We start from the raw sequence: 18,960 nt of genomic DNA, 5'->3' as shown, positions 1-18,960 counted from the left end.
ACTACCCCTGCCATCGCCGCCACCACCGCGCCGCAGCTGACTGAGCTGCGCCCACCACCGCCCTTCGACTTAGACAACCCCGGCTCTTGGACTACATGGCTGCTCCAGTATGAGGATTAAACTTTCGCCACAGGCCACTACACAGCACCGCTGGAGGTTCAGGTGCGTTCTATGCTCTACTGTATGGGTCCGCAAGCCTGCGTCATACTCGCAACCACGCCGCTGTGTGACTCCGAGCTCAAAGACATTGCCGCCGTCAAAAAAGCGTTTACCGACCATTTCATTCATCCACCCAACGAGCTGTACGAAACGGCCCGCTTTCACCGCCGTGCTCAAGAACCGGGCGAAACTGCCGATGCCTTCTACACGGCTCTCCGCTCGATGGTAAAGCGCTGCACCTACGTGTCGCCGGAAGTCCAGGAAAGGCTCGTCCGCGACCACTTCATTGTCGGTTTGCTCGACCGTAACCTCTTGGATAAACTGTGCCGAAGTCCGAAGCTCACCTTGCAAGAGGCACTTACGCACAACCGTCAACACGAGGACGCAGAAAACGAGCGCCGGGCACGTAACTCGGCCGACTCGTCACCGCTTGCCTTCGATGCTGCCGCGCGTGTTCGTAACGCGAAAGGAAAGAACGGGTCACCTGACAGGCCCAACCAGAGAGGGTGCTTTTTCTGCGGACGTTCTTCGCACGAGCGTGCAGACTGTCCGGCTCGACAAGCAACTTGCAATTTCTGCACCAAGAAAGGTCATTTCGAAACTGTCTGCATGAAGAAAAGAAGATGCAACTCCAAGCGCACTCGGTCTTCAGCAAGCTCCGTTGAGCTTCATGCGGTGGCAGAGAACCACCCCAACGCCACGTTCATTGAAGTACTCGTGAATGGCTCCCCACTGTCGTTCAAGGTGGACTCGGGAGCCGAAGTTTCGGTCGTACCAAGCTCCTTTTCCGGAGTTCCGCCAAAACTTAAAGTTCCAGAAGCCGAGCTCAAAGGTCCCGGTAATCACACGTTGCCTGTCCGGGGTACATACCAAGGCACACTCACGTGGAAAGGCAAGTCCGTAGAGCAGAAACTGTATGTTCTGGAATCAAAAACAGTTCCCTTGTTAGGCTTCCCTGCAATTCAGGCCCTGCGAGTATGCACGTTCCTTGACCATGTCTCAGGCTCACAGGAGTCGTCAGGAGAGCTTCTCTTAGACCCTGGCCTTTTCAAGGGACTGGGGACATTGCCTGACGCCTATACAATCTGTTTGAAACCCGGGGCGACGCCCTTCTCACTAAGTGCCCCGAGACGTCTTCATTTACCTCTCCATGAGCCCATAAAAAAAAACTGGACAAGATGGAATCGGAAAGAATGGTCCGCCGCGTCGATGCTCCGACAGAGTGGTGTGCTGGACTGGTAGCTGTGCCAAAAGGTGATGGTGATTACAGGATCTGTAGATCTCTCTCAGCTTAACAAAGCCTTTCTTCGCAAACGCCACTTGCTACCGATGGTGGAACAATGCCTAGGCTTGCTTGGAGATGCCAAGTTTTTTCTAAGTGGAATGCAAAGCCAAGTTTTCATCAAGTCCGGCGGTCTCCACAGTCACAGCTGTACACAACGTTCATTACCCTGTTTGGTTACTATTGCTTTCTGCGGTTGCCATTTGGCATCACATCGGCACCCGAGTATTTCCAGAAGCAAATGTCCTGGATACTAGAAGGCCAGACCGGCGTAGTGAACATGACTGATGACATCCTTGTCTTTGGCAAGACTCGTAAAGAGCATGACCAGCGCCTCCAGCAGGTCCTCACACGGCTCTCCAAGGCAAGCATCACGCAAAACCGAGACAAATGTTCCTTCGGCACCAACAGTGTCATCTTCCTAGGAGTCGTAGTGAGTGCCCACGGTATTTCACCCGACCCTGACAAGGTGGCAGCCATCAAGCGTCTGCCTGCTCCCGAAGACCTCTCTGGCCTTCGTCGTCTACTGGGACTCGTGAAACACGTGGGACGTTTCTTGCCGAATGTTTCCGACGTCACCGCACCTTTCGCGCCCTGCTTCAGAAGAACTCTGAATGGACGTGGGGCCCATCGCAGCAGTCGGCTTCTGGGAAGCGAAAAGAACTGCTGTGCTCCGAACGGTGCGTTGCAATTTACAACACCCAGTACAAGACAACTGTTTCAGCAGATGCAAGCTCCTTTGGCCTGGGGGCCGTGATTCTTCAAGAGCAACCATCCGGAGAGCGTCGAGCAGTTGCCTTCGCTTCAAGGTCTCTCACGTCAGCAGAAAAAAGATAGAGCCAAACCGAAAAAGAAGCATTGGCAGCCAGCTGGGCTGTGCAGACGTTCGACCAGTATGTCGGTGGTCTGGACTTCATCCTGGAGACCGACCATCAGCCTCTCGTTGCACTTTTAGGCAACATCGAAATCGACCTCGTGCGACCTAGAATCCAGCGCTTCCGTCTGAGGCTCATGAGCTACCAGCACAAGGTACTCCATGTACTCGGCAAACTCTTCGCTACAGCTGACACGCTCTCTCGAGCTCCTGTGAATACTCCTTCGTCGCAGCAGGCCGACCAGGTCGAACTCTACGTGCAAGAACTCGTCCGCTCCCTTCCAGACCTTGCCTCCGTACGGTGGGACGACCTGCGCCAAGCCCAAGCATCTGAGGGCGAGTGCGAACTTCTCCTGGAGTACTGCACCAGGGGTTGGCCCAGACAGTCTCGGTTGCCACTTCATCTGAAAAAGTACTGGCAACGCAGGGGAGACCTCACTGGGTGTGATGGTTTGCTCCTGAAGAACACTCGCATTGTCATCCCCACCTCTCTTCAGCGGTACATGCTGGAACTGCTGCATGAAGGCCGTCAAGGGGTCAACCGCTGCAAGGCAGTGGCACGAGAGTCAGTATGGTGGCCTGACATCAACAGCCAAATTGAACACACCATCTCCAGCTGCCCCAAGTGTGCTGAGACTCGGGTCCAACGTCCAGAACCCATGATGGCTACAGTCACACAGGTCTTCCTTGGGAGGAGGTGGGCGCCGACCTCTTCCATCTGAACGGCAGGGACTACATTCTTCTGGTGGACTACATGTCCAGATTCCCCGAGGTCATCAGCCTTGGGTGAACATCAGCAGCAGCAGTAATCACAGCAATCAAGAGCGTTTTCACCAGCCATGGTATCCCCAAGTTGCTGCGCACAGACAATGGTCCTCAGTTTGCGGCCAGGGAATTCGGGGACTTTGCACTGACCTACGGCTTCCATCACGTCACGAGCAGTCCTCGCTTCCCTCAGTCAAATGGGGAGGTGGAGCGAATGGTCCGCACTGTCAAAGACCTCCTAGGCAAGTCGGAAGACCCGTACCTGGCCCTGGTGGCCTACCGAGACACACCGGTCGTCAATGGACATAGCACTGCACAGCTGTTAATGGGCAGACGCCTGCAAACTCGCATACCCAAATCCGGTAACCAGCTGAAGCCAGGCTGGCCGTCTTTGGTACAAGTGGACCAACGGGATCCTGCTAACAGGCAAGGACAGGCGAAGGACTTCAACAGAAGACACGCTGTTCGTGAACTTCGTCTTCTTCAGCCAGGTGAACATGTTTGGGTCCGGGATATCAAGAGTCCAGCTGTCGTCTTCAGCCCAGCGCAGCGTCCGTGCTCGTATGTGGTAGAGACACCCAAAGGGGTGCTGCAGCGCTACCGCAGTCACCTTATTCCTACTTCAGCCTCACCAGCAGTGGCCACCGGGAGTGAGCAAGCGTCCCCTTCTGCGTCACATGGTGGGACACCACCAACTGTGTGGAAGCCCACTGCGCGTGTGTCACGTTTCGGTAGAACCATTTGCGAGCCAAGAAGCCTGGAATTGTGAGGGGTCTGAAGGGGGGATTTAGTGTGTAGGGTCTGGACTAGATGGCGCCACGCCTACCATCATCATCAGTGGACTCTAGGCGCTCAAATAAAGCAAGCTCCCCGCCGGGCCGGGTTATGTTCCTGCTGGTAGCATCGAGTGTGTGCGTGACTCTCAGGGCTACGTGCTCTGCCGGGGCGGTCCCTCGGCGTACCCGCTGGGCCACCCTCGCGCTCGCCATGATAAATTGTCCAGATTATACTTCTCTTCTCGCGTATGTGCGCGTTAGCGAGTTGTTGAATTCTTGTTCGTCCAGAAAAGCGTCCGGACTTCATTTATCTTTCGTTGACATGTAAAACTTCGCTGTCCAAGAGCGTTTTCTTGAGTGTTTTTTTATGAGGCATTTTTTTTTATTGTGACAGTCGGTATTCACTTATCACATTTTTTAAAGGAAAGCTTTTTACCTCTACCCCCCAAGTGGTCTTTCGCCACCATTGGTGTCACCAGAAAACTCCAGCGAACAAATAAATGAATTTACTGGCACCGCCGGTAATGGAACCTGGAACTAATAGACTAACAAAGGCAGGGCCTGTGTCTTACCGATTTAGCTACGAGCCCACGTGGAGACGGGTAAGACAGGTTGTGTACTCACCAAGCACATCTACGGGTTTACCCCCTGCGTTCTCGCTGAATGCCATGTGAAAGCGTCACGCGACCACTCACGCCCGTCGAGCGGCCCTGTGCGCAACTTGGTCATGTGCTAAGAGTTACGAAAAATCAAGGAAGCTCACACCAATGCATGGTATCTCACTTCTAGTACGCCAATGTGCTAAAGCCTGTGGCCTCCCGAGTTCATATAAAAAGTCACAGCTCCTTGTCCGCCCTCACGTCAAATCAAGGAATACATTCAAATACTCCTTGATGGCCAGGCTATCACTCCAAGCCCCAGCATCAAGCTCCTGGGCCTACATCTCGAGGCTAACGCAAAGAGTGACGTCTCCTGGCAGCGCATCAAAACAGCATTAATCAAATCATACACATAATCAGGCGAGTTGCCTCCAAGAAGCGAGGCCTAAAGGAATCCGGTACCTTTCGAATAATGGAAGCTTTTGTCCTCTCGAGAGTTACTTGCGTCAACCCCCGGTCTTCTTCTCAAAAAGGAAGACATAGAGATGCTTTATATTAGGATTAGAAAGGCGGTCGAGCATGCCATTGGTCTTCTCCTCAGTGCGTCCACAGAGAGGCTGCTTAGCATGGGGCTCCAAAACACGTGGAAAAGCTAATAGAAGGCCATCTTTCAAACCAGAAGGTCCGACTCAGAACTGCGGTGGGGAACCGCAAGCTTCACCAGATTGGCTGGGCAGCCCAGAATGTCACTACACTTGACGTACTCCCAGACTCTTGGCGACTAAAAATAAAGATGCTCCCATTGCTTAGAAATATGAACCCCTCACATGACGAGGGTCACCGAAAAGCACGGGCTCAAGCTCTAAACACCACCCTTAGTGGAATCATGCAGTTATCTACACAGATGCCTCCTAACATCGAGGGCAGCAATACGCCATCATCGTGGCTACCTCCAGAACCAACCTTCTTGCGTGTACCTCGCTTAGGACCCAAGAAATGACGGCAGCAGAAGAGGCAGCCATCAGCCTGGCTCTCACTCAATCAGGGGTGCGGAGGGTAGTTACCGATCCCCAGCAAGCCTACTTGAATTACCAGTCGGGTTGGGTGTCCTGACCTGCACTGCGCATGCTAAAAAAGCACTCACCAAACGGGTCCAGTCAGCTCATCTGGATACGCCCACCCAATCTTCTGGATACGCCCACCCAAATACGCCCAACCAACAAGCCTGCGCTTTTACCTCCCGTGCTATGGAGCTGCACGAGGACAGTCACCCGCTTGTCACGTTCAGAGAGATAACCCAGCATTATCGCCTTCTGAGACAGACCGTACCTTCGCCTTACCCTCACCTTTCCAGAGAACAACAAACTACCCTGCGGCTCATACAATCTGGGCTCCTTCCCACATCCTACGCGTCTTCCCCTAACGCGTCCGAATCGCTACGACGCTGAATGTAAATTTTGCTCAGAAGTAGGAACACTCCGCCCCGTAATTGGGGTGTGCGACTTTAGCCCCGAGCACCCTCCTGTCTTTCCGTCAACTACCCAACAAGAGCAATGGGAGATGGTGCTGTCCAGGCCCTGTCTACCTACCCAGCTTCAGCGGGTGGACACAACACAGGCCGCGCGGACTGCATATGCGCCCCACAGAAGAAGGAATCACTCCCCAGGGCTACACTGTGGGCCATTCGGAAATCTGAACAGAAGTATTTCTTCCTCCTTCTTCTCCTTCTCTGCCGCAAATGTCGTCGCCTCCGTTCGTGGCGCAGAGACGGAGAAGTCAGATCGTCTAACACCGAGTTGGAGCTTTATTTTATTAAAAAATGTTTCAACTCTTGTGCTACACCAATACAATTCAACCAAACACCGTCCATGCATCATGCATTGATTTAACATTACCAAGAACATCTATTTGAACTAATAAGTGGTGTGGTTAAGTGCATTTCACTTTTCTCTGGTTTTACTGTTTGTAGAGCGATGTGAGTGAATTTAAGTTGCGTTGCATGGGTAATCGTTATGGGTGCCGTTTACTGCTTTGCTTCCCAACCACATGAACGGGGTGGATTGGCGCGATGTTTTTTTTTGGCCGCAGGTAATTATTTGTTCAATGTATTGACGACCACTGCTCTTGATTTTTTTACTAACACTACAAAACTGTTCCTCCAAAATTTACAACGAATACAGCCCCCTTGGCTTATCTATTGTCACGACAACAAAGAAAACACGTTGGTTCCTATTCGCACAGGCTAAAAATTTCAATCAAAGTCTAAATGGCACTTTTGTCACCGCAGTGCTTACGGGTTGGTTTGGTAAACAAATATTGCATATTTTCATTCAAAACAAACCTCTGCTAGAAGCGCCTAACGTGATCTTGGAAATTTTATTCGTCGCTATGAGAGGACCTATATCTGCGTATGGAAAGTTCTATACTTACTTTAGGCGTTTCGAAGTCGGGTAGTATGTAAGGATCACAACTTGCTACCTCGTGAAGTAACACTGCGGGAATACACAAGAAAACATACTGGTTCATTTACCCTTATATGTCTTAGGAAGATACCTGGTTTTCTTTATTTTGCACACAAAATTATATTCCAAAAAATATATTTTTAATCAACGATTCAAGGCCTAGAATAGGCTGATTTCGAGTTTATTTTATTTCCCAAGCTAAGTTAACCAATTCTTGAATTATATTCAGGCAGGATTGTATACCACCAAATCGAACTTTGATTGAACCATACATTGTCAAAAATATCCAACGCTTATCAGCGTCTTTATTTCATGGTTACACCCACAAACGTACTCAGTCCGATGGAGCCTGACATAGCTTTGGTGGCCAACATACTTGCAGATAACTTATGGCACAAGAAAAGCGTTCAGACTACCGTCTGTACAATAAATGATGATTGTGTCGGGCCCCAATTCTTATTTGGGGTTTTTATATTGATTGCAGCCCTTAGAGTGGCCACCGAAAAATGTGACATTGAAAATTTGACTGCACCAGTGTTGGCACCCGTTGAAGTCCACTTCAGTGTGGAAAAATGTTAACAAAAATACGCAAGAAATATTGAAAAAACTCAAAAGTAGCCTCTGAGTGTCGTATAGTGAAAAAGTGTGCGTTATTCAGCGGTGGTTTGAAACATAGTTTTCAGTGTGTAATTGGCCGTTAGCATTCAAGTGATACCATGCAGCGAAACAAGAATCCCCGCTACAATCGGCTGTCTTGTTTCTTCCCTCTGCCTTAGGACGGCAACCGCAACTTCCACAAACTAGCTTTTATTACATGATTGAGAAGTCAGGTGGTAACTGACTCTTGAGTCCTTGCTCCTTCATCTGTTTTACTTAATTTTCCCACTATTTGTTTGAAGTTGCCATAAAATTGTTCGCATTTTTCTCGGGAAGAAATAAACCTGCTCTGGGATTGAATATTTTGTGTTTAGGACCTCTTTGCCCGACAACACATTTCGCAATGCACTTTTGCCATCTAACACGTTATTCTGAAAATAATCGTAGTAGGTTACCAAATGAGGAACTCTTTTTTATTTTGCAAATTGTGTAACATTAAATATTCTAACAATCTGATTTTAGCCGCAGTGAATATTTTTGTGTACTGTAGCCATATATATTGCCGCGAACCATACATTGGGTTCGTTTATTTGTGTTTTGCTTTTACCGCCCGGCTGCGCCGGTTTGTGTTATCTCTGCGCCAAGGGAAGCGCGTGTTCCATTCTTTCTTTCTGTGGCGCATGTTTTATCTGTTGTGATAGGGAGAGCATTCCGATCTAACGTGAACAGCCCAGAATAATCTTCTTGGATCTACTATGTTCTCGATGCGAATCGACGTTTCGAGAACCGCGCGCGCCAAAAGATAAAAAGCCTGCAGTGCGGACGCCGGGGCATTCGATTCGACGACACTCGCCTGTGCAAGTCACTTTGCTGACCGCTGCTCCGCCGCCTCTGTATTCTTTTGAGTCGTTAGGGGAGCACAAGTTCGCTCCAATAAACGTGTTTCTCATTCAACACAAGTGCATCGTCCTTGTCTTCGTGACAATATTAACAAAAACAACTACACGACCGTACCACCATATTTGCAGCATGTACACCACTGAAGTCGGAACGTTATTGCTACTTTCAAAGAAGTACTCAAAGCCTTGCGAGCAGAATGTATCCAACCAGAAGCTTGTAAAAGAAAACTCCAAATTTATCACTGATATCAATCAGCCCCAGCTGGTGACGTAAGAATTCTGTACAGCTAGGACGCGTTAGGTATTTTTATAAAGGCACATGTCCACTTTGATGTTTCGAAATTAACTTTATAGCGCAAGTGGAGAACACAGAACATCTTCACTGCCACATTGGCATGGGCTTCCGTAAACCATCACAGTGTTCTAAGCAGTTCTGCAATAGTGCCAAACCCGTAGCCAGGACATGCAGAGTATACAATACAGGCGAATTTGTGTGCCACCGAACTTGCGGATTGTTCAAACGGTTTTTGAAACCTTGATTTTCGGACACGTTTCTGGCCGGTATGACTACTGTGCGCTAATTATTGGTTACTGAGCAGCTTTCATTTTTACCTCTTATGGGGAGATCGCCAAAACGCACTGAATGGCTTAAGACTCTTTATCGCCAAATCTTGTGTAAATATTTAAAAGCAGAAATCGCATAGCGTCCGTGTCACAAAACAAAGCTCATAAAGGATTTAGATGATTGATAAGTATTTTGATTGCAGAGTAGGCACGTTGGAAAGTTATCAAAAAGTATGTAAAAAGCAATATTCGTCACTTGTTCCAGCTCGCAAGAGTATACGGGATTGTGTTCATAACCAAATATTATTAAAAATTGTTGTTATGCAGCTGTTATATATGTGGGTATATATATGATGCCTCTGAAACACCGCATTGTTGCTGGACACCGGTTTGTGACTTCTTATAAAAGATCAATAGTTTGTCTCAGTACTATTAGTGAGAACAATCGGGCGCACAAAGGTACTGCACTGTCTTGGTTAAATATAGGACTTTAAAAAACATTATTGCATCTTCACTTCCTCATTTGATTGGTCACGACGGCTTTGTGGTATTTCTATACTCACTGATAATTGCAGTCACAATTGAAGACACATTCATTAAAAATGTAACTTCTACGACCACGCGTAGCCTTATTTATTGGTATCTGGTCAGTGTAACATCGCTGATGTCCGTCCTACTCCACAAACATAGTTACCCTCGCCTGTCCGCACTTCAAACGTATAAGTCGGAATGTAGGTCGAGCCACCATGTACGTTACTCTCTTACTTTGCGGTCCCGAAACGGGAAAAAGTGATGAGCACATTACCTTTTTTCTTTATGCTGCAAGCAGTTGATTTGCCTAAAGTTACTCATTGCAACTTTTGTCAAACAAGGGATTTTGTATGTCTGTATGAAATATAGCAAGTCGTCCTCGGCGCAGTGTGGAGTATTACTTATGGAGTACTTGTTAACATTCGAAAAACAATGGGTTTAGGAAGTGAGCGCCAAGCATGTGACGCCCACGTACAGGCTTCGGCGAGACGTGGTCTGCGCAGGCATCGAGCAGGGGTATTTGTGTTGTCACTGGACACATATTTGTTAATACGTCGCACGATGCTCGAGAACAAAAGCCGCCGCCTTGTTTGTCAGTTCCAGGGGCACACCACGGTGACCGCGAAACGAGGCCTTCCGACTGGTGCTGACTTCAAGCTGCCCCTTAAGCATACACAAGTTACGTACGCTGCAGTAGAACCATTTTATCGGACTCCAGAAATTCGGACTCTCTGGATATTCCAAAATTCCTCGAGGAACCACCGCTTGTCCTATATTTTAAATGGACAACGAATACTTCATGCACAATATAGCTAAAACTTGATATTGCCGGACCAACGTTTCTGCGACACAACCGCGGTAAGACTCCAGGTCGAAGCTATTGAGAATCATTAGCCCCCTACGTGGCTACATATTGGAAGGGGATTGGCTTTACTGCCACCGGGGTAAGGAACATTCGATATTCGAGGCCATAATTTTACATGTAGTCTGCAGCGGAAGCAATCCAAAACGACAAAAAAGTGTCATATGGGGCGAGGTTTTTTTCAATGCTTTTTTTCTGTTCCCAGCGCTAACGGATGGAGGAATCATGCGGTAACCGACCACACTGCAACAACGCTAAACTGAATCCGAAAAAGACAATCTCGACCGCCTGCAACGGCCAACACAGTACTCTGATAACGATGTGGCGTTTTTGACCAATGTTTACAAAAAAAAAAACAGGAGGCTTACAGAGGTTCAAGCAGAGTTCGCACATGAAGGATGCATTTAGGGCTGTGAGCCATTCGCGACTTCTTCAGTTCTATTTAAATGGAATGAAGTTCGTTTTTGCGACTCGGAGCTTTTTCGGACTACTCTTTATTGGGACTATTTTTCCAAGTCCTAAAATTTTGTCCACTACTGTAATTGGTAACATAGGGCGGACATGTTGTTGTTGAATTGGGCCATTATTATTATTTTATATGCTGTTTTGAACTAGCCCTAAGGATCTGAGCTTATTTTCTAGAAGTAACACACGCTCGCAGCTGCGGCAGAGCTACGTCACAGTGTCTTTCGAGTTCGATGGCCCTAATGGGATGCACAACTACCCTATGCCAAAGACCGTTATGCCAATGGCACAGATATAAATCAAATTGTGACATTTCCGCAAATGTTTGGGAAGAAATCTCTTCATACATATCTAGAGTAAACCGCAAGACCTTTCATTTTACATAATATGTATATTTCTGCCTACATATTCTTTAAACGGGTTTGTTCTCTGACCCACTCTTCTCTCTTGTCTTTAATATTACACCTGTCATCTCTTGTTGAAGTTGAACCCTTTTAGCGAGCGTCCAAGTTTCTGACCTGTAGGTGAGCACCGGTAATATGCAGCTGTCATGTGCTTCCTTCTTCAGGGACAATGATAAGCTGCCATTCATTATCTCAGAATGCTTACCGAATGCATTCCACCCCATTGTTATCCTTCTAATTAGCTCTGCGTTATAATTGGGTACCGGAGTTGCTACTTGGCCTAACTATATATATTCGTGTAGCACTTCCACTGTCATGACACCCATATCAAACCAATGGGCACTTTCGAGGTTATTGAGCAATACTTTATATTATTGGAAAATCAGAAAGAACTGAGCGTGGACAGGACATGAAATGAGAGGGCAAGATACCTATTAGGAATTACGGGCAAAGGAGTAGATCTTTAGAAAAGACAAGCGTGGCAGGGGTGAAAAAAGTTTAGATGGGCAGATGAGATCAAGACGTTTGCGGCGATAAATTGGCCGCAGATAGCAAAAGACCGGGATAATTAGATGTTTATGAGAGGCCTATGCCCTGCACTGGGTTGTGATAGCCGGATCATGTTGATGGTTAGGTATATAATAAAATTCTCCGATACTTATTTTGTAAAGTGGCGCGACAGCCATGTAGACGTTTCCTCAGCGATTTCTGGGTTGGAGTCACTAGCACTAGAGTGCATTGTTTCCTCTGTCTCATGAGGGCGTCGTTCTGTGCAAAAACGTTCGTGTCTGTTTTCCTCCGGCTCCTCCCGGAGGTGGCATAATAATGAGTAACACGATCACCGTGAAGAACATCTCCGATGTGCAAAATCATAGAGCAGCGCCACATGTATAAGACCAAAATATTAGCCGCCCTTACAAGGACATTTGCATTATAAAACTGAATAAGGCGCTCCTATATTTCGGTAAGGAACACGGTGACGAGGCTTACGACGGTATGAGGGCACATCGCAAAGACATGGTGTGATTTTCAGGCCGCCTTCTCAGGTTTGAAGCATGTCTTAAGAAATATATGCTTTTCCGAATATAAATGTCCCCGACCAGTGCGTCGGTACCCCGAAATGTTTCTCACGTGGCCGATAGGCTCCCAAAGGCAATCCAGGCGGATTGATGTTTTTTTTGACCAAAGGACCTTGGGAGATTCTTCGTAGAAGAAACGTCGAAAGCAGAACATGTCGAAACTATTTTTTGTAATGCGACGTGCGCGCATATAATCATTCATCACTGTATACTTCACAAAGACAATATAAAATGCTTCGACATAAATTTCAGGTTTTTAGATGCAATAATAATTGTTTGGTTGAAGATATTACAGTTTAGAGAGAGAAGGTGACTCATTTATTGAGGAAGAAGCAAATGGTGTGGGCCACCACAAGAGGGGGATGTGTCCCGCCACGGAGACAAGGTGCTCGTTACTCTGTAATTCTGCATTATTCTAGGGAAGTGAACCCACCTAATGATCTGATTGGCGTCTTCTTGACTAGCAGGGGTCAATAAAAATAGCTTGTTGTCAAAAAACAATATATGATCGCGTGGTAGGAAGAACAGCGAAGTTTCTACACTGAGGCATATATATAAAACCTCCCTCGAAGGAACGCATGCCTTAACGTGGATCTTCTATTATCACCTTTCTGTGGGCAGGCGTTCTGCATTACCCCCAGTTTATAAATGTCCACTGCGGTGCTCGGACTGCTCTTTAGCGTCACTGAGTCAGCTCCCTCCTCTGCAATTGTGTTATTAGTGGCAGTGTTGAACGTGGCGCAACTCCTCAGCATTGCTTTAGAGTTGTGTATTAGAAACAGCAAGGACTGCTTTTTTAGTATGCTGTGCTTTGGGAACAAAAAATATTGATAAAAGAAAGCCAGGCTGACCTCTATTTTAGCGTATACAAGCGTCCTTGAGGTTTGTATGGCGGTAATCAGACGCTGGTGTAGGCTAGATGGTTCACTATTGAAAACGAATGGTTTGTGACGCCATCAATACTTTTCCTTGTTAGCGCCTATAATATATGTTCAATGATATGTTGTTGCGCACATACCGCTTTTTGTATTAATAAATATGTCTATGAAACAGTATTTCAAAGCGTTAGCCAGGAGGCACGCAAAAGTGAGCTTCTTGCAAACAAACAAGAAATAAAAATGGTCCTCTGTTCAGGAAGTGGATAATTCATAGAAAGAAAGCAACATTCATACTGATATTTAAGACGCAGGGGGCGCCAGACTCTGGAGGTTCATTTGAATTGGTTTGCAGTCGTGTGAAGACGAGCGGATTGCCCGCCCAATGCAGGCACCACTCAATTTTTTCTCTATATTTCCGGATTGCCTTATGAGCAATTTTTGTGCATATTTGCAGTTGTTTCCGCGTTCTTTTGGAAAGGTTTATCATAAACGTCTAAGCGAAGGATTTTTTTTCCGCCAGAAGGACGCAAATTGCAACTATTTAAAACTAGGAAGTGTTTATATTTTAGTAAAAAAATTGGGACACGTGCAGTGCGTGTCTCTATGCATGTTAGTAGTGACTGCGCAGAAGAATTGTAACGGTTACCTTGGTTTCTCAGTGACTGTGAGTATAGATATTGTAAGTAAAAATGCTTAGATTATGGGCCGTTGTAACAGTTTTATCACTGGTTCTGAAAAAACTTGCATTCCGTTACGAACTTCTCTCGTAAACATCATTTGGCAGCTGAACCAACGAAAATTACAGACGGTTCTCAGACGCGTAAAGCACGCCGGTCAACTACAATAAATATAACAAATGACGAACAACTCAACGCAAATTACAAAGTTATGTTTTTTTGCCCAACTTTCTAATACGACTTTTCATTTACATGTGTTAAATGTGAGTAACAGCATTTTCCACAATCAATATTGCACGGGCATTTTTGCTCAAGTCAACCAGCGCCTTGTCGTGGACGTTTTGCACTGTCCAAAATGTTTTCCTAGCACGGATATATTTGGCATAGCGCACGCTGTTAGCGTGAAATGATGAAATCGACCGTACCAGTTTGCGGCACGTGCAAAGCGCATTGATAAATCTACAAAAAAAAGGAAAAACATTGAGTCACAGGTCTTTCCTTGCGCCGGTCTACCCAACACAAGATTCCAAGATTGGTACAAAGTAACAAATCGTGGAAACACTATTCTGGGCAATAACAGCGTGCACGTTTGTCAGACCGCTATAGCAAGGACTCTCCTAATGTGCTCAAACCTATGCCTCAGGAAGATAATAAGGACCCTGCTATATAGCAGAACCTCGGAACACCAGTTCCAGTATAAGTGACACCTGGCCACCATTGAAAAAAAGATTTAGAAATCTGATGTATTTCTGAGCGGGGGAACCCACTTCTGTAATATGTGCAGATCGCCGTAAAATGCGCATTGAATAAACATTCTTCTCCTTGTTTCGTCCGTCCAGCGGCAGTGTCCAGACGTTTTTACCAAAACGATACCAGGAGTTAGCGAGAATATATCCCCGCTGAAGGGAGCAGTTGAAAAATTAGGAGCGAGTAATAAATCTACCTTTCTCGAGGCATCGCACCTACGGAGGTTGCATGTGACAAAACCTGACAACATGGACAAGGACATATCCAAAACCTCACAACATGGACACGGACATATCCCAAATTTATTCACCAACATGGATCGCCTGTATTAGCATAGGCAGAAAATAAAACCGGCAATCTTAATATTTCTCGGTGATCTGCTTGATAATACTTTTAGATAACACACTAGAGTAAATCATAGAGAAGTTTCGTTCGCTCAAGCTTTAGTGCAAAAGTTTTTATAACACGTCAGCCAAAATATGGCACTAACGTTCTCCAACTTCCTAACTGCTCTTCACGAAGATTTTGTAACAGTTGGTATTTTTCGTGTTCCCCGTGCCTGTGACAATCAAACACCATTATCCAAGTGAACATAGGTTTGTAATAAAACTTATCAACATCTCACCCAATTCGGATACAAGCAAAATCAAAGTCTTCACCGGTGACATTTTGTACTTCAATAAAACGTCGTCTTGTAGACGTTTTCTCTGAGCAAGATAGGCTGACACTAAACGTGCCTTCTACTTTTCACTTGTAGAAGTTGGAGGTGTTCGGCACAATATATTTATGTTTTTATGGTTGTAAACATCCAAACAGTGGTGACCGTTCTGGGTTTTATTCCAAAAAAAGCGATCTGCAAAAACATTACACAGGGTCACACCAAAGTGTCATTTTCCAGAGTGAATGTTCTTGACACATGCCATTTCGCTTTAGTTTATTCATCAAATACAATATTTTTGACGGTGCGTCTGGCCTACGCGGCTTTGGAAAGGGCAACATTATCATCCGGGTGGGCGCGTACTACGCGTTCATACAATGGCATTTCTCTGTGGCTATTAAACCTCTGATACATGATTGTTTCCGCCTCAGGAGGTCAACTGTTTTAAAATAACATCTGTAAGCTTTGCTGTATCAACATTTTAAAACGCTTTTCAAATCGCTATGTCTCGCTATTCCCATTTTGACAAAGTAAGCAGGGAGACATTTTTGGTCTCACGGACCTTACTAGTCAAGAAACCTAAAACATTCATATTTTGAAGATTAGATTTGCGTATCTGGGTCATCAACTTGATTGGGGGTACATGTGGATTTCTCGTATTTTAGAGTTTACTGGGTAATGTGTTGCAGATACTCATCGTGCCAATATATTGACAATATTGACAAGTTTTTAAATTTGTTGTTATGTTGAAATAAAACTGAGTTGCTGCGAGAAATATTTAAGAAGGAGGCGGGCCTGAATTTGTACTGCCGTTAAATTGTAACATGACATACCATTTTTTTTTACTTTTTACGCCCACGTGTGCTTGGTGCCTATACCGCCGTCGAACATACAACCCCTATTACTCGCTTGGGCACGAATTGCCGGGCGCACAGCGACCCATTTGCTCGTTAAACCCGCCGTGCTGGTCAGTGGCTAAGGCGTTGTACTGCTGAGCACGAGGTCGCGGGTTCGATTCCGGGCCGCGGCGGCCGCTTTTCTGATGAAGGTAAAAAGCATAAACGCCCGTGTATACAAGATTTCGGCGCACGTTAAAAATCCCCAGGTGGTCAAAATTAATCCGGAGCCCTCCACTAGGGCTCGCCTCATCATCTGCGTTGCGTCGGCGCGTTAAACACTATCATCAATCAATCATCATTTGCTCGGTAATATCCTTTTGACAAATAAAATCTTGGGCAGTAAGGAACCCTGAACTGTTATCTTAAAAACACAGGTAGTCGCATTTAACAGTTTCCATTTGAATTACGGCGCTTGGTATTCAGAATATTTCAAAAAATTTTAAAAACACTAGTTTGTAAATTTTCGCACATTCGGATTCATCTTATATACCCCGATTTTTGAGCAGACCTGCAGTAAACAATCACAATTGAAGGTTTCACTTCAAGATATGCGTAAAGTTATCCGTACCAGGAGCCCTTCCCACTTCTTTGGCAATAACTGTAGTGACCACTAGTTACACAAGGAGGCTCCTTAGTCTAGACCACTACCCTTGACTAAACACGGGTTATCTACCCTGCTATAAGCTAGCTCATGGAAGAGTTTTGAACTTTGAGATGTATGAAATAAGTAACACTGACAAACTCCTCTCGTTCTGCAAATTTCATACAGGGGAGGAGCTAGTGCTTTTTTGCAGCGCGCTTAGACTTCGTATTCCAGCCTTTTGTTGTGCGAAAAATGGGAGGGCATTTTTAATGATGAGAATTTTGAGCGCGCTTCCATAGCCGATAAAACTTAGTAAAGTTTGGTAGCGTGTATTACAGGAAGCTCTACGTTTCAGTATAAAAAAGGCAATTTTTTATACTCCTCGTCCTTGTGTACATATATGTGTGTCTGTTATCCGACCCTTTGAGAAAAATTTGTTCGGAGCTTTCGGAGGTGTTCGTGTTCATATATTAGGTAACGTATAATTTGGAGTATATATAATAATAGTAAAGCGAAATAAATCCCGAAGTTCGAAGAATAGGTCATTTACACGACAAACTCGCAAGCAACAGGAATTTTTTTTTGTAATTAGCTGCTTAAAAAGCTGTCCGTATTTTAGAGGTAGAAAACTACGACAATTCAGAGCCCTTGTATAATTCCTCATTTTTCTGGGAACACAACTGTGTTCGGCAGAGCGTGGTGACAGAGCAACGTCACCCTTTTCGCCGCACGGCAAAAACATGAAAAAAGCTCATTTTGCTACATTAGGCTCAGCTTTTAATCAGGGCTGTACTAATAAATTGAAGACAGCATGCGTCACAAAAAGCTGAAAAACTGGTCTTTAACTCAGCGTAGGCCCTAAACTTTCCTGCCTTCAACATAAAAAGAAGATAACAGTCCATTTTATTCTGTGCAGGCTACTTCGCAGCATAAATACCCTTGTTCGGTGTACCAACGCCGTACTTATGCGACGAGTATGTGTCGGACTTCAGGTGTCGTCAGGTTTTTGCGGAACCGCAATGTCTCGCACGTGTTGCAGATAAAGGAAAGAGAACAACTTAAAGGTTTCGTTAAAAATTAGAGTACGTGCCCTTCAATTCTTCCAAATTACCACATCAGCGCCGAAGATTCCTCGGTATGTGCTATATTGCATACCAATATTGCATACATACCGTATTTATTCGATTATAAGACGGTCACGATTATAAGGCGAGGGTACAGTCTGGAGAGTAAAAAAAAGTATTTTTCTGATCTTCGAATACAAGGCGGGTTATGACTTTGAGATTACGGATTTTGGAAAAAAACCTCGCCTTATATTCGAATAAATACGGTATATTACTCGCGATGATATTAAACTAGAATTTAGCTTTTTTGCGCTAGCCGGCACAATATTTATGATTTATTTTACCGTGCGCCATAATTGTCGCAGTTAAATGAGAAATGAGCAATGACCTGTTGTTCCACTCTTTGATACAAAATAAAAATATATAATCTGTAACCATGTAGGTAGAAACTACGTAACAATGTAAGTTGTAAATTACATTCGAACACGTATATTTTTCTAAAAAAACGAACGTGATTTTGGAAAGATCTGCTTCTGCCACACGATCTCGCGTGAACCCTGAGCACAACACAGAGTGGAGAGAAATTAGGCGCAGTGCAGCAATATAGGTCATCATCTTTTGGAGGCCAACTCTTCTTGAGGATTATCCTGTTTAGAAAATAATATTTCATGCAGAGTCGGATAGAACCACCATTCTTCCTTACAAGCAAAACATGAAGACACATGTGAATTTTGATAATTCGAAGACACTACATTGTAGCATGTCTTCGGCTTCATTGCCAGTGACTTGATATTCGATAGTAGTACACGGTAGGCCGCCAATGTACCTGGAATTGTGGAGGAAGAAGTAATGTTTTGTGCAGAGAAATGGAACACTGGAAACGGTTGAGTAGCTGCAGAACTTCACCTTGTCCTCTTTTATTTAGGTGCGCAAAAAATGCACGACAGAAAATGTATGGTAAATATGCCAAACTTCCGCATGAAAAAAAAAACAAAACAAAATGTGTCAATTTCGTTTTGAGGCAAATCATCTGCCTGAATTGCGAAGACCCCGCGATGTATTAGCATGTCTGGTCAGGCACACAGAACGCAAAGCAACAGTCTGGGACATAGGGTGGGAATACTGACAGTATTGCT

General features: G+C 45.5%; 1 long non-coding RNA gene across 1 annotated transcript in view; it reads right to left on the bottom strand.

Annotated features, from left to right (window-relative positions):
* The window catches only part of LOC144139416 (uncharacterized), an 83,498-nt gene extending 68,135 nt beyond the window's left edge, over positions 1-15,363 (bottom strand). Inside the window, exons 1-2 of the long non-coding RNA XR_013316199.1 lie at positions 15,246-15,363; positions 6,886-6,947 (exon numbers count right to left, since the gene is read on the bottom strand). This is a non-coding gene — a long non-coding RNA (uncharacterized LOC144139416). The remainder of the gene's footprint in view (positions 1-6,885; positions 6,948-15,245) is intronic.
* Between the last annotated feature and the right edge of the window lie 3,597 nt (positions 15,364-18,960).

This window comes from Haemaphysalis longicornis, unplaced genomic scaffold (genome assembly GCF_048455015.1).
Source record: "Haemaphysalis longicornis isolate Haplotype H1 unplaced genomic scaffold, Haemaphysalis longicornis Haplotype H1 scaffold_5, whole genome shotgun sequence".
In the NCBI taxonomy this organism is placed as follows: domain Eukaryota; kingdom Metazoa; phylum Arthropoda; class Arachnida; order Ixodida; family Ixodidae; genus Haemaphysalis; species Haemaphysalis longicornis.
Note: the sequence above shows the minus strand (reverse complement) of the source record. Positions and strands in the feature narration are given on the sequence as shown.